This window comes from Electrona antarctica (genome assembly GCF_951216825.1).
Source record: "Electrona antarctica genome assembly, chromosome: 16".
Classification (NCBI taxonomy): Eukaryota; Metazoa; Chordata; class Actinopteri; order Myctophiformes; family Myctophidae; genus Electrona; species Electrona antarctica.
Genome location: NC_136797.1, coordinates 16,041,045 through 16,055,134, shown reverse-complemented (window position 1 = coordinate 16,055,134; position 14,090 = coordinate 16,041,045). Strand labels below are relative to the sequence as shown.

The 14,090-nt window shown below is 40.5% G+C and overlaps 1 protein-coding gene across 2 annotated transcripts in view; it reads right to left on the bottom strand.

Annotated features, from left to right (window-relative positions):
• Positions 1–14,090, bottom strand: part of kcnn2 (potassium calcium-activated channel subfamily N member 2) — a gene marked incomplete at its 5' end in the record, with an annotated part of 36,970 nt that overhangs the window by 16,123 nt on the left and 6,757 nt on the right. The gene's annotated exons all lie outside the window — the stretch shown is intronic.

Sequence of the window (14,090 nt, the reverse complement as noted above, 5' to 3'; positions counted from 1 at the left end):
TGAGAACATCTGCCATCACTACATTAACATAGCTTCTTCTCACAGACCAGAAGGTTGGCCATTTCACTGGGGAGATTCACTCATCTTCATCACTCTCTTCCACCCTCTCTCATATACCATGATACTCCTGCATGCAACACCATTGTGTCGAATATAGCCGATCTACAAGCTCACAACGTGCTGCGGATGTGACGCGTTGTGAGCTTGTTGACCGTCTATTTTCGGCACGTGACTCCATTGCATGACGAATTATAAATCAGGCTTTTATCACTCTGTTCTGCGTCTTCTGCCGCATTCCCTTGCTCTTTTTTCCCCTTTTCCTCCCCCTCCCTCAATCATTTTCAATCCAATCTAGCACTTTATATCAGGTCCAGGATTCATTGCTCAGTGCACTGCAAAATCTAGAGTGTCCGTTTAACCTTGAGAGTTACAGCGAATGCACACTCAGGACTTTGCAGTGTAAGACCTCCATGGTCAACTACAATAAAGTGGAGTCATACGTATGTTTGCCTCTGAGTATGAAGTATAAGTATTGAACATTTTAAATACTCAAGTAAAGTAAAGGGCACCTCTACACCATACTTATACAATACTTAAGTAAATGCACTTAGTTATTTTCCACCAGTGCACATTCGTCACTATCAGGCTATGTTAGCTTCCACTGCATTTTTCCAAATAACTCCTCTTTATGACAAGCAATGCTGAAGCGTCTCCTGCCTCACTCCAAGGTCCTATCTGCCTGTATCCAGGCCTTCACAATTGGCAGCAGATATTTCACAAAATGTTGCTCTCAGCAAATTCAAGAAGGCTTTTCTTGGTAGCAGAATCTACAGCAGTGGTTCTCTAACGTTTTCATGTCCAGGACCCCCATCAAAAAAAATGTTTTGGACCCACATACAAGATGTGTGTTGTTGAAATATCAAACTTTTGCAAGAATGTCCACGGTTATTTATAAAATAGCAGATCAACAAGCACACAACTCACAAAGTCGCATCGCAAACCCCACTCTGAGAACCACTGATCCAGCAATGCATAAACTATTGATCAAAAGTGGAAAAACAAAGTATGCCTTCACAGACCATATTTGACTGCACACGTTTTAATATTTCAGCTGTCTCTGAGCAAAAAAGGGTAATAAATAAACAAAGAAGTCACACATTTTTACTTGACATCCTGCCGACAAGCCCCTATTTAGTTTAAAGGGGGAAAACCACCCATTTTCAACATTTCACTTAGAGCTGTTTCCTAGAACTGCAAGTATGAAAAAAATCATTAACATGGTGAAACACATCTTGATGACATCATCAAGATGTGTTTCACCATGTTAATGATTTTTTTCAGACCTCTAGTTCTAGGAAACACAGAGTGGGGGGACTTTTTATTATTTCCACACAGCTCTAAGGTATATTAATGACATGTTGAAAATGAGTGGAATGCCCCTTTAACTCTGAATTTCTGAGGGAAAAAAGTCCAATTGCTTTAAGTATAATGGGATGAGTGACCCAGATTGTATATGTGGAGGTTATATACATTACAAAAAATCTTGAATGACTGAAATGGAATTACAGTATATCTCCTGCTGCCATAGAAGGCTTTCATTCATCATGTTGGGGATCAAAGCCATGAGGAAATGACATACAGTATGTACACCCACAGAAAATGATGTCAGCGCCACCCGCACATCACAGCCTTATGATTTCACAAGCACCTTGATACTATAGCGCCCCCATACAACCATCAACATTCAATGAAAACAGCTATACAAGCTATACAAGCTCACAACGCGTGAAGTAGATTGTCAAGCAGATTAAATATGAATCAGGATGTGGTGTTAACACAAAGACCTTTGATTATTCATGGCAATGCTAATTTCAATGCCATTTTCAAGCCAAACAAGAACCACTCAAAACGGGTAGCTCGCTGTTCAGAGAGAACTGGCAGCTCAACACAAACAAATCGAGCATGACGGTAACAGTGTGGACAGACATGCGAGCAATGCAGCATTTTCTACAAATAAACCATATTCCTGCGAAAACAGAACAGCTCCTGAAAAGCACCATAAAGCCACAATAAATGTTTCTATGAAGATGTGTTTTTTTTTTAATTAAATTGTTTAAAGGTTTCATAAGTAGTTGCTCTTTTAAATTAAATTGTTTAAAGGTTTCATAAGTAGTTGCTCTTTTCACACACGTTCACTAGTGCTTAATTATATAGTGCCAGAAATAGACGCGAGCACTGTGAGCTTGCAGGTGAGCGTGCCATTTTAAGCGCGGGACACGGCCGCACGACAAAGTATAGATCAGGCCTCACGCTCCTCGAAGACACTGACATCTGTCAGAGATGTGTGTAACTCTAACCAGGGCCCTTCTTGTTAAGCTTTCCAAGCGAGTGTAATTTAGACATGGAAACAGAAGCTGCACTGTGACAAACGCTCTCTAACTCCCCAGAACGACGCTGTGAAAACAGCAAAACACATCTATTGTTTGCACACACCGTGAAAGGCTTTCATTTTGTATTTGAGCGAACAGCGCTGTCCTGTCACAAAGGCATGTACAAAAGTTTGATGCCTTAAAACAATGTAATTAAACATTTAAACCTGGGCTGCGAAAGAAAAGCCTACTTGGTGGGTAAAAGCAATTATGTTAATGGCTGACCTGAAATACAATACTGAAGGGCTCTTTACCGTTAAGCATATATTCCATGCCAGAGGCAGAACCAATACTTATAATGGGGGGCATATGCTGGGAATAATAATTAGAAATGTAACTTGTGTGGAGGATTGTGATGTCTGATGACTACGTTATTAGAGACTCAAGCCTCAAAAAGAGTGGGCCCACTGATGCTCATATTTAATATCACAGCATGGAGTTAATGAACTGGTACATTTCTATAACTGTATCTTATTCTTAAGTACTGTAGGCATTTTGACAACATGTATTCACACATGTACACACCGATGGACTGGCGGATAGGCGGACAGACAGACAGACAGACAGACAGACAGACAGACAGACAGACAGACAGACAGACAGACAGACAGACAGACAGACAGACAGACAGACAGACAGACAGACAGACAGACAGACAGACAGATAGGCATCAAGTTCCTCTATGAGAGACTAGCTGATACATGCACTTGACGTCCCACACAAACCAAGCACTAGCATTGCACAATAGATGTCTGAACATAAAGAGCGTATTGGGTGACCAATTCTAACCAAGGCCAAACTACACAGTAAAATACAAATGGCCCCTTACAGGCCTTCAGAGTTGAATTAACACTCCCAGAGAGTTGGCTTGTCATCGCATTGTTAAGCCTATAATGTATGCTCCGTCGTGTGATGGTGTCGCACGTAGAAAGGACCTACATAAGCTCACAACGTGTTACAATTCAGGAAATGAAAGAAAGAGCCTGATGTGTTCCAATGGATCCAATCAATGTTGCTCTGCTCCATAGGGTTAGAAGGAGATCTCCTTCTAACGCTATTGCCCAGAGCTATAGAGCCAATGTAGTAATACTTTTCATTGGCTAATATTTATAAAAATCCAAAGAAACTCTTATCCACTTTCAACCTGGCATCCCTATTTTTGGGAATGCGGTAGAGGAGAACATTTTCAAAAATGTTTTAACGTTTTTGAAAAATGTTCTAAAATAGTGAGAATTGCAGATATACAAATTCACGTCTATTTTTGCCATGCATTATTAGCGTGACACAAACACTGTAACAGGGCATTAATCTATAAAAAGAAATATGGAGCTACAACGTTTTTGCCTGACAAAAAACGTCATCACTGAGAGCACTCTGAAGTTGCACCGTACATGTCGGGGGTTACAGTGTCACCGTGCTGACATTATTCCCCAGATTAAACAATTGACTAGAGTACTGTATCTAACAGCATCCCTCATACTGTACAGAATGAAGAAGCTCACCTGTGATGCTAGCTCGTTCCAGTCTGCTCAATACTACTAATGGAGTCCAGCTCAATATTTAATCTGTGTAATGTGGGGACGTGGAGATCAATCTCATTAGTGAATTAGGTTGAGAGGTTCAGCTCAAGTAGAAATTAATGCAATGGTTTATTTATTATATCAAAGTGAACCACTAAGAGGCCACTTTGCTCTGGAAATGGTAAGTTGGAAAAGGTTCCGTTGGCCGTTGCACCTGAAATGAGGTTTCACATTTTGGGGTAGTTTTCGTTTTCTTTCTTCAGCACAACCAGATTAGCACATAATGACATAAACTCTTCAGTCCCGATTCAAACGACAGTAACATCTTCCTTATTCACACGGAACGGTTCTTCGAAAGAAGATACTCTTACTACTATAGGGCTCTACTTTCGTCCATGCTAAACCCCTTATCCCTAAACTACTTTGCCTTTTTTACTATTTTTTTAAACAAAAAAGTAGTTTAGGCATAAGGGGTTTAGCGTGGACGAAAATAGAGCCCTCATAAACCTCTATACATATTCGAGTCACGTGCACATGGTGTAGGCCTATAGCAAACCCTATCAATTAATGATCATTGGGATTCTCGACGTGTTCGGGGGCCGAGTATCTCTGCCTTTGAAAGCATGTTTGTTGAGTGAAAACATTGAGGTCAGCAGCCATGTGGTGGGTTATCCGACTCCTGTCTGGCATCTCGGGTGGAGGTACAGATTCACTGTGAGAAGAAATGCCAGAGCATCTCCTTGCAGTTACACCGTATCTATTGACAACTGCACAGTCAAATCCTCAGTGTCCATTTAACAGCACTGAGAGTGCGACCAAAATGTACCCGCATTTGGTTGCATGTCATGTGTATACACTCTGTCCCAAGAGTTGCAACTGCATGGGTGAATGAACACTGATGAGGCTTGTACCTGCCTGTGTGTCCGTGCAGCACACAGCACCCAGGGGCAGGTTGGTGACAGTGGGCAAAGGTGGATATAACCAGATGCGTTTACCACAGTGGTGGAAAAAGTACCCAAATGTTTTACCTAAGTAAACGTACATATAAATACTGCAATATAGAACTACTCGTGTTACAAGTAGACGTCCCGGAATTCAAAATGAAGTGGGTATATGGGGTTTTTGAGTGGTGCAACCACTCCAACAAACAGCAATGTCCGTTTGTGTGTGACTATGTGTGTGACCAGTACCAATGAGTACCAAAAGTGGCGCTGTTGTGCCAGAAACGGAGAGAGAGAGATAGTGCTGCATGTTGCCTGCTAATGAGAGAGAGAGAGAGAGAGAGAGAGAGGGGGGGGGGGGGGGGGGGATTTGCACCACTCAGTTCACACGGGTGTGATTAGAGAAAGTAAAAGGTTGAGGGTTAAACTTTTCTCATTTGCGGCATACTTTAGTTTGAATGATTTTAGTTCATTTTTGAGAGGAGGCGGGGGCATTCGAATATGGGGCTAAATACGTATTTATTTTTAACAAAATGTCACGGCAATTTGTTTATTATTATTTACTATAGTCCTACTAGACCCCAGGAAATTACATCTGGCCACAAAAGGTCACAGGATCTACTGAATGTGAAGGGGGAGGTACTAGGGGGCTCCAATACTGTGTGTGATAGGCTCAATCACCTCCCCCTTCACATTCAATAGATCCCGTGATATTTCATGGCCAGATGTAATTTCCTGGGGTCTAGTAGGGCTATAGTAAATAATAAAAAAAGAAATCACCATCATTTTTTGTGAAAAAATACATATTTAGAAAATAGCTAAAATTGCTAAAACGAAAGAAAAAAAAGGTTTCCATCAAACAGTTCAACTCAGTTTCACACAGTTCAAGGTGGGAAAAGAATCTATGATGCTCTTTGAATGAGAAGAACATCAGTGCAAGCATTTATCACAAAAGAGACGGAACATTTTTCAAAGAATGTTGTCAGTTTTGAAAACTCAGCAAAGCTGTCACCGCGCGGCAAGAAGAAGAGATAGCAATGGCCTTCATGCAAATGCCCGACAGCAGAGTAATTCTGATATCAGATCAGATGCAAGGTTATTGCAGTTAACTAGTAAAAAATATTGTTTCTAACTATAATCATAGAGAAAATGCCCTTAGTTTTAGTCTTTGTCAATATTTCACATAATAGCCTAATAAACAAACATTTAGCAACATTTTTTTTCTTTAGAAATTGTGAAAATAGCAGATCTGCAAACTCAGAGCTATCTAGTTATATTTTCACTTATTGAATCTCATCCCTAATAAATACCCCATTTTGCAATAAAAAAACCGAAAATAAAAAAAAATAAAAAAACAAAAACAAAATCTGAAAAAGTAGGCCTAAAGAAAGCTTTGTAAATGTCTTGACTGTCTTGGGGATACGATGAACAGATGAACACAAACCATCTTAGGGAGGGCAGTAACATGCTTAAAGCATTTCTCTGAACTCATATCAGTACAAATATCAAATCAAAGCCGCACTCACTGCTTCAAAATGTTTTATCTCTGCTCAATATGCACACTAAATGCTGCTAAGTAGCACCGTAAGTAGTTCTTTGGCTCATAATCACAAGCTAAACTCTTTTGGATAGCACACACCTTGAAGATGCTGTAGTTGTCAAATGATAGATGCTATAGATCCATCAGATGAATGGTGCATTCATGGTAAATGGTGCATTTCAAAAGCTTCACCTTCATCCAAAGTGCTTTAAAATGTGAATTACATTCACCCATTCGCACGCACGCACGGAAACAATGCAAGGCGCGCGCGCACGCACGCACGCACGCACGCACACACACACACACACACACACACACACACACACACACACACACACACACACACACACACACACACACACTCTAGTTACCCTAGTGGTAAGAGGTGGGACTGCAGGCGGACCCGTGGAGTTATTTATGACTATAGGAACATAGATATATATAAAGGCTATATGGCTCAAGACGGAGTCTCTGACGTAGTTCACCCGGTGGCCATCTTGCTGCTGAGGGGCTATACAGTACAATATGTTCAATGGCAGCTCAAACTAAAATAGTCATAACTCGCTCAAATCTTGACAGATTTACAAACGGGTTGGTTTAATACAAACGTTATCAACGTGGCTATGATTCAGGACGCTTATCTGCTTAATTGTATTTTTTATAAAAATGTCATATAAAAGCATATTTATGTATGCGGACATCTCTGACGTTTATAACAAACCAAACCGTTTGAAAATCGGTTGAAAATTAAGCAAGTTATGGTTATTTAAAAGTACATGCCCCATATAGACACAATGTTATGCTGCCCCTCAGTAAGATGGCCGCCACGTAGCAACGTCGCTCTCCATTGGCCAGAGCGTGGGTGAGCCATCTAGCTTTCAATATATATCTAAGACTAGGAAACCCTGTGCAGCTGGGATTTAACATTGAGCGCCCGTTTGCACTTTAGACGGTTCTTCCGGGTGCTTCAAAACTCCACTGAGCAACTTCCACTGAAATGAATAGCAGGGGGACGGGGCTGTCGCTCCGGTTCAGTCTCTATCCTTTTATATACTCTATGAAGTGTTCACCCAGACTCTGCAACGCCGCAGTATATATAACTCAGCGGCTAATATTATGAGCTAACTGGAGCTACAGAACTAAACACAGTGATTGAACCAACAAAAGCACGTCGGAAACTAGCGCAAACAACGGCCGCGAGGTTGTCACAGAGAAACATACACGTTAAAAAAATAACCAAAAATAATAGGAAAAAAAGAAAAGAAAAACGAGGGGACAGATGCACAACGGAGAGCGCTTGTTTCACCTGGCAGTTAATTATACGCAATTACGCATGTCATTCTTGTTTCATTTTAATAACCACCTTATTTTTGTTTGTTTTCCTTTTTTTTACTAAACTAAGGTGAAGAATCAGAGGACCTCTAAAGCATGCAGTCCAGGGGCACAGGTTCTTTGAGGGGTCCAAAGGGAGGTCTGGTCTCTTATGGGGGTCCTTGAAACTAAAAAGCTTGAGAATCACTGGGGGCTTAAACTGGATATTTGTATATGGCAGCGGTGAGCACCTCAACCAGCCAAGAGAACTGCTGAAGACATGGGTTTGGCTGCCATAATTATGTTTTTGTCAGTATTTGTTATTTCTTATTTTCTACTTTGCTATTTGGACATTTGTTAAAAGGTAGCCTATTAATTTGTTGCAGAATTTAATTACGTCATTTCTGGTCTCATGACCATACAGTATATGGTTTCAAGTCATTATGGCTGACAAGCATTGTATGCTTCCGCCTGTGCAGTATGCAGACGGGGAGTTGTGAAGGCAGCGTGTCACCAGTTAAGGTTCGTTTTGTTTGTTCTGTGTCAATATTTTGGGTTGTTTGTTAAGATTTAAGTTGTACTCCTTGTATTGTATTTTATTTATTTATGAGTCTAATTTATCGATTGTGTTTCTTTTCAGTTTTGGTGTTTTTGATGTTCATAAATATGGGTTCCTTCCTTCATGCCCTTTTGATCCCTATATGTGCAGCCAGTGAGGTGAATATTTGTTTGTGTATTATTTTCGTTACGTTTATGTGCCTTATGCTTCATTTATTGTTGTTCTGAATCTGATCACTGTCGTTTCTATTTGTCCGTTTTTACGTTGGCTTTGGAGAGGGAGTTTGCACGAAATAAAGCCACCAGTATAAAGAAACAGCTGACTCGAGTTGTTCTTGACATCAATGGGTATGACAATGGGTGTAATGCTGCCTGACAACACTGCATGGCACCCTCCTTCTGATGGATCTCCCACCCACTGTGAACAACAGATGTCTGAGACATAACTATAGTATCAGTATCATAGAGTATGGAGTATTGTACTTAGTTTGCACTAGACATTCTTTGAAGCTTTCTGGGTTACAGCAGGGTGTACAGTACATACAGAAGAACATTACCAATTAGATAATAATCTGGGGAAAAGAGAGGGAATCTAGAGACAGAATGTATAGCGCAGTCTGGACAAATCTTTTGATAAATGGTATATACAGTATATATCCAATGGGCTTAGTGGGCGGCGGTGGCTCAGGGGTAGAGTGGCTGGATGGTAAGGCAAGGTTGCCAGTTCGAACCCAGGCTCCCCCAGAGTTAGTGTCGAAGTGTCCTTGAGCAAGACACTGAACCCCAAATTGCTCCTGATGTGCTGGTTGGTGCCTTGCATGGTTTCTGCTGCCATCGGTGTATGAATGTGTGTGTGAATGGGTGAATGTAATGCACAATCTATGTAAAGCGCCTTGGATAAAGGCGCTATATAAATGCACCATTTACCATTTAGTTGACACGGTAGGTCACCTACAGCAGGGTTTCCCAAAGTGGGGTTTCGGGGACCCCCAGGGGTCCTTGAGGGAGTTCCAACGGGGCCCCAGCTAAATGATAGTTTGGAACCAAATGCACCCGTATATGGGTCTGTAATTTTGAGAGTGTACAAATGGAACCAATTAACATTGATTTTACAATATAAATTGGGGGTCCCAGAGATAGAAATGTCATAAAATGGGGGTCCGTAGACTAATGCATGTCAAACTGGGGGTCCTTGAAATTAAACGGGTTGAGAATCACTGCTACAGCCGTAAAAAATATTCTCTTATGGGGGTCCCTGTTCCTGGCAAATCTTTTCAAATGGGGGTCCGCGGGCCAATTACTGTCAATTTGGGGGTCCTGGACATGAAAACGTTTGGGAACCACTGACCTACAGTACCAGTGCCATGTTAATGAATTTATATCCCTGCAGTAATCATATCACAGCTGGTGTATTCAGGCCCGTGTGACTTTAATATGAAACTTTGGGAGAGAAACGTGCACGTTGCATTGCACACTGTCAAAACGTGAGGGGGCAATCTTCACCGTATAATTTGACAAGAAAATACATATTAAGGGATTGTGAGGGAGATGTGTGGTGAAATATTTCATCACACATCTACATTTGACAGGCATCTGTGCGTACATATGGATCATGTGCATGCATAATCTATTTCACTGCAGATGCAAACTTGCCCTTACACACAAAACGGTATAGTGCACTTAGGACGTTATCCTCTGACAGTATCGTAACTAATATACCGTCAACAAATGTGATAATATAACTTCAATAGGCTCATAATAAACTGGGGGCATTATGGATGAAATAAGTCCCAATAGTATAGAGTCACTAAATAGGGAACCGATTTTTATCCACAAGGTAAAAACAGCTTCATATAGTGTCACTCCTTCTGAATAAGACGGTATGATTAGTTGCATTGCCATAGCTAATATTAGGTATGGGATTGATCTTTTACTAGTTCACACCAAAATGTTATGCACATGATCAATTTTTGGTGCAGGGCAAAATGAGTTACATCATCAAAGGAAAAAAGTATGCGCAACAGCTTTGCTGCTCCACAATTACTGTGCAAAACCATACATTTGTTTTTTGTCCGATGGGACTTTTTTTTTTACCATAAATAACTGAGCTAGGAAGCTTAAGAAGCTTAGCGCGATATCAGACTGAATGAAGTGGGTGGGTTCCATGTCCTGGAGGGACCCATGCAGGCAATAATCAGCTTTCATGTGCATGCGTCAAATTTGGTCAATTATCATGATGCAGTAATAAAGCAAAAAACAAATGTTTTACTTAAGTAAAAGTGTAAATACTGCAATGTACATGTACGCCGTTACAAGTAGAAGTCCCGTATTCAAAATATACTCAAGTAAAAGTACAAAGGTATCGGCATCAAAATGTAATTAAAGTACTAAAAGTAAAAGTACTCAGATTGCAGAATGTCCCATTTCACAAGTTCAAAATGTGAACAAAATATTTTGAAAATAGACGATCTCATTGTGAGCTTGTAGATCGGCTATTTTCAAATGGCCGAAATGTATATACTGTAGGACTGAAGTGGTTAATGTATGTTTTCTATTTAAATCTACAAAGTAGATTAACTACTGTAGTAACTAAAGTTTTCAAATAATTGCAGTGGTGTAAAAGTAAAAACAATTGGCTCTGAGATGTAAATTGGAAATACTCAAGTAAAATACAAATACCTCAAAAGTGTACTTAAATACAGTACTTAAGTAAATTTACTTAGTTACTTTACACCACTGCGAATCTCTCAATAACAGATTAACAAACAGCAGAGGGTGCTGTTTTTTTATTTTTTTGCAGATGGGTTCCCAGATTGCCAGTTATGGGAGGTTCCATGCTCATTTAACCACCATCTATACTTAGTAAACCTGACCTGAGCTGGCTCTATACTTGGTCCGCTCAATTTATTTACCCTATATCAAAATGTAGGTGCCACAAGCTCACATCGCATCACAATGTGATGTGAGCTTGTAGATCAGCATGTTTGGTGAATGTTCCCCCAGAACAGGGATGCTGACTTAATAAATATAAGTCAATATATGACTCAGTGTGAAGTCAATAACTTGACCAGATCAACCAACCAGAAAACATTAGATGTAATAAAGGTAATAAAAGGTGTAGCCTATAGAGCGTCGCAGTCCCGCCTCCTACCCTGGACCAGGAAATTAAACCCAATGCATTTTCCTCATAGACATTTCTTAAAGTATTTATTTAAAGACGGTTACGCCGCGGACAAAGCCAACTCGAGTCGTGACAACTCATGACAACACAAACAATATTTTGGACCAAACAAATAATTAGAAAGAAGAAAAAAACGGCAGGTTACAACACTTTTTTTGTTGTTTTTCTTCTTTGTAATTATTTGTTTGGTCCAAAATATTGTTTGTGTTGTCATGAGTTGTCACGACTCGAGTTGGCTTTGTCCGCGGCGTAACCGTCTTTAAATAAATACTTTAAGAAATGTCTATGGGAAAAATGCATTGGGTTTCATTTCCTGGTCCAGGGTAGGAGGCGGGACTGCGACGCTCTATATCTGCTATACTTCTGTGCGATGCTGTAGAATGACACAGTAGAGTAGGGCATTAATTTAGGAAAAAGTTATTCGATATTCATGCTTGTGGGTTTTTGGGGCCTCCTTGTGTGCGTGCGTGTTCATGAGAGTACAGGGCAATCTTTAGGAACATGGTCAATTACAATCTATATAGCAGGGGCAGCTGAAAGCACCCTTATGAGAGGAAAGGAAAGGAAAGGAAAGGAAAGGAAAGGAAAAGGAAAGGAAAGGAAAGGAAAGGAAAGGAAAGGAAAGGAAAGGAAAGGACGTTGCAAACCTGCTTTATGGGTTAAAGGTAGGATTTTGAAATCAATATGTAGGGAGATGTGTAGTGTTTAGAGGGAGAAACAGTGAGCGACTATGGTATGGGTATTATGATCATATCATCTCCTTTACATGAATATTCAGAGTGCTGAGTTTGTATAAGTTTAATACTTGTGTGGAGTCATTTTTGGTGCAGAGATTGTTTAATATTGCCATCATCACCAGATTGCTTACCATAATGTCTGGAATAAACAAAAGCATGACTGGCATTTCAATATAGTGAAATAATAGAATTTCCCTACTGATCTAAACAACAAAGTTAGCATCTGCAGAGGAGTGAAAGGGAACACTGCATTTATGGATAATATTCTAGGGTAAAGTGAAAGGTACGGGAAAGTGAAAATAATGTGGACCACGAATTGATCCCTGTGCAGAGGTAAGTATTCTATAGAATTGGGCGGCGGTGGCTCAGGGGTAGAGTGGCTGGATGGTAACCGCAAGGTTGCCTGTCCCGAACCCGGGCTCCCCCAGAGTTAGTGTCGAAGTGTCCTTGAGCAAGACAATTTGCTCCTGATGTGCTGGCTGGTGCCTTGCATGGTTTCTTCCGCCATCGGTGTATGAATGTGTGTGTGAATGGGTGAATGTAATGCACAATCTATGTAAAGCGCCTTGGATAAAGGTGCTATATAAATGCACCATTTACCATTTATAGATCAAATTGTCCAATTCATTACCTACAAGTAAGACTATGACAAATCAAATAGATGTTATAAATGCTCAGTAAGATGTCATCAGCTGCAATGGAGGGTGCACAAATCGAAGGCAAACAAGAATTGATAGAGTCTTGTACTCTTGTTTGACAGCTAATCGCAGATGATTTGACCTAAGAAAGTAAATGGTAAATGGTGCATTTATATAGCGCCTTTATCCAAGGCGCTTTACATAGATTGTGCATTACATTCACCCATTCATACACACATTGATACACACATTGATACACCGATTGCGGCGGAAGCCATGCAAGGTACCAACCAGCACATCGGGAGCAATTTGGGGTTCAGTGTCTTGCCCAAGGACACTTCGACATGTAGCCAGGAGGAGCCGGGATTCGAACCGCCGACCCATGGATCATTGGACGACCTGCTCTACCTCTTGAGCCACAGTCACCCTAGTAACTCATCAAGTAACTCATCTTATGACTATGACAGTTTTCCATTACAGCAGGTGAGAGAAAGAAAAGGTTGAATATTAGTTGGTAAACTTTCAGATCTTCAGGGTTGAGTTTGGACTTCTTCTTAGTGTTTTGAAAGTGTTGAATAAGTCAGGAGCAATGTATGTCTTACCTCAGGTATGTGTAAATGTGTAGATCATTAATTTCTCTTGTATTGATCTCTCTTCCCCCCCTGTCTTCTTCTTCCCTTCTTTAGCTTATGGAAATAACAAAAACAATGGACCTGGCACAAAAACAATTTTCACCCAGTGTTTTACACCTGTGATATGAGAATAACGTTGATTAATTCTGAACAATGATAGAAGGTTTTAACTAGGTAAGGCCTGGAACATGGCAAGGATCAATTATTTCAACAGTTTAGAGGGGTTGGGGTCTAAAAGGGTGCCAGGGCATTCGTCCGATAACTCTTTATTCTGAAACACTCTTTTATTCTAACCATAACGCTAATCCTAAACACCATGCATTGTCACTAAGCCCAACTCTAGTATTAGTTTTCTGAATGGGCTGTTGGACCAATGGGCAGGCTCCTCTAAAAGGCACCAGGATTGTTAAATAAAAGACCAGCTTGTAGAAGCATTCTCCAAGTGGAATTCAAATGTGTTTTGTTTGACCAATTCAGAATGCAATGTTGTATCACTATCACTACATGAATAAAGCATGTGGTAAGATGTGGTAAGATACAAGACTTCCTGTCAAGCCGACACCAGGTGGTGAGAATGGGCAGCATCATATCTGACCCCCTGAC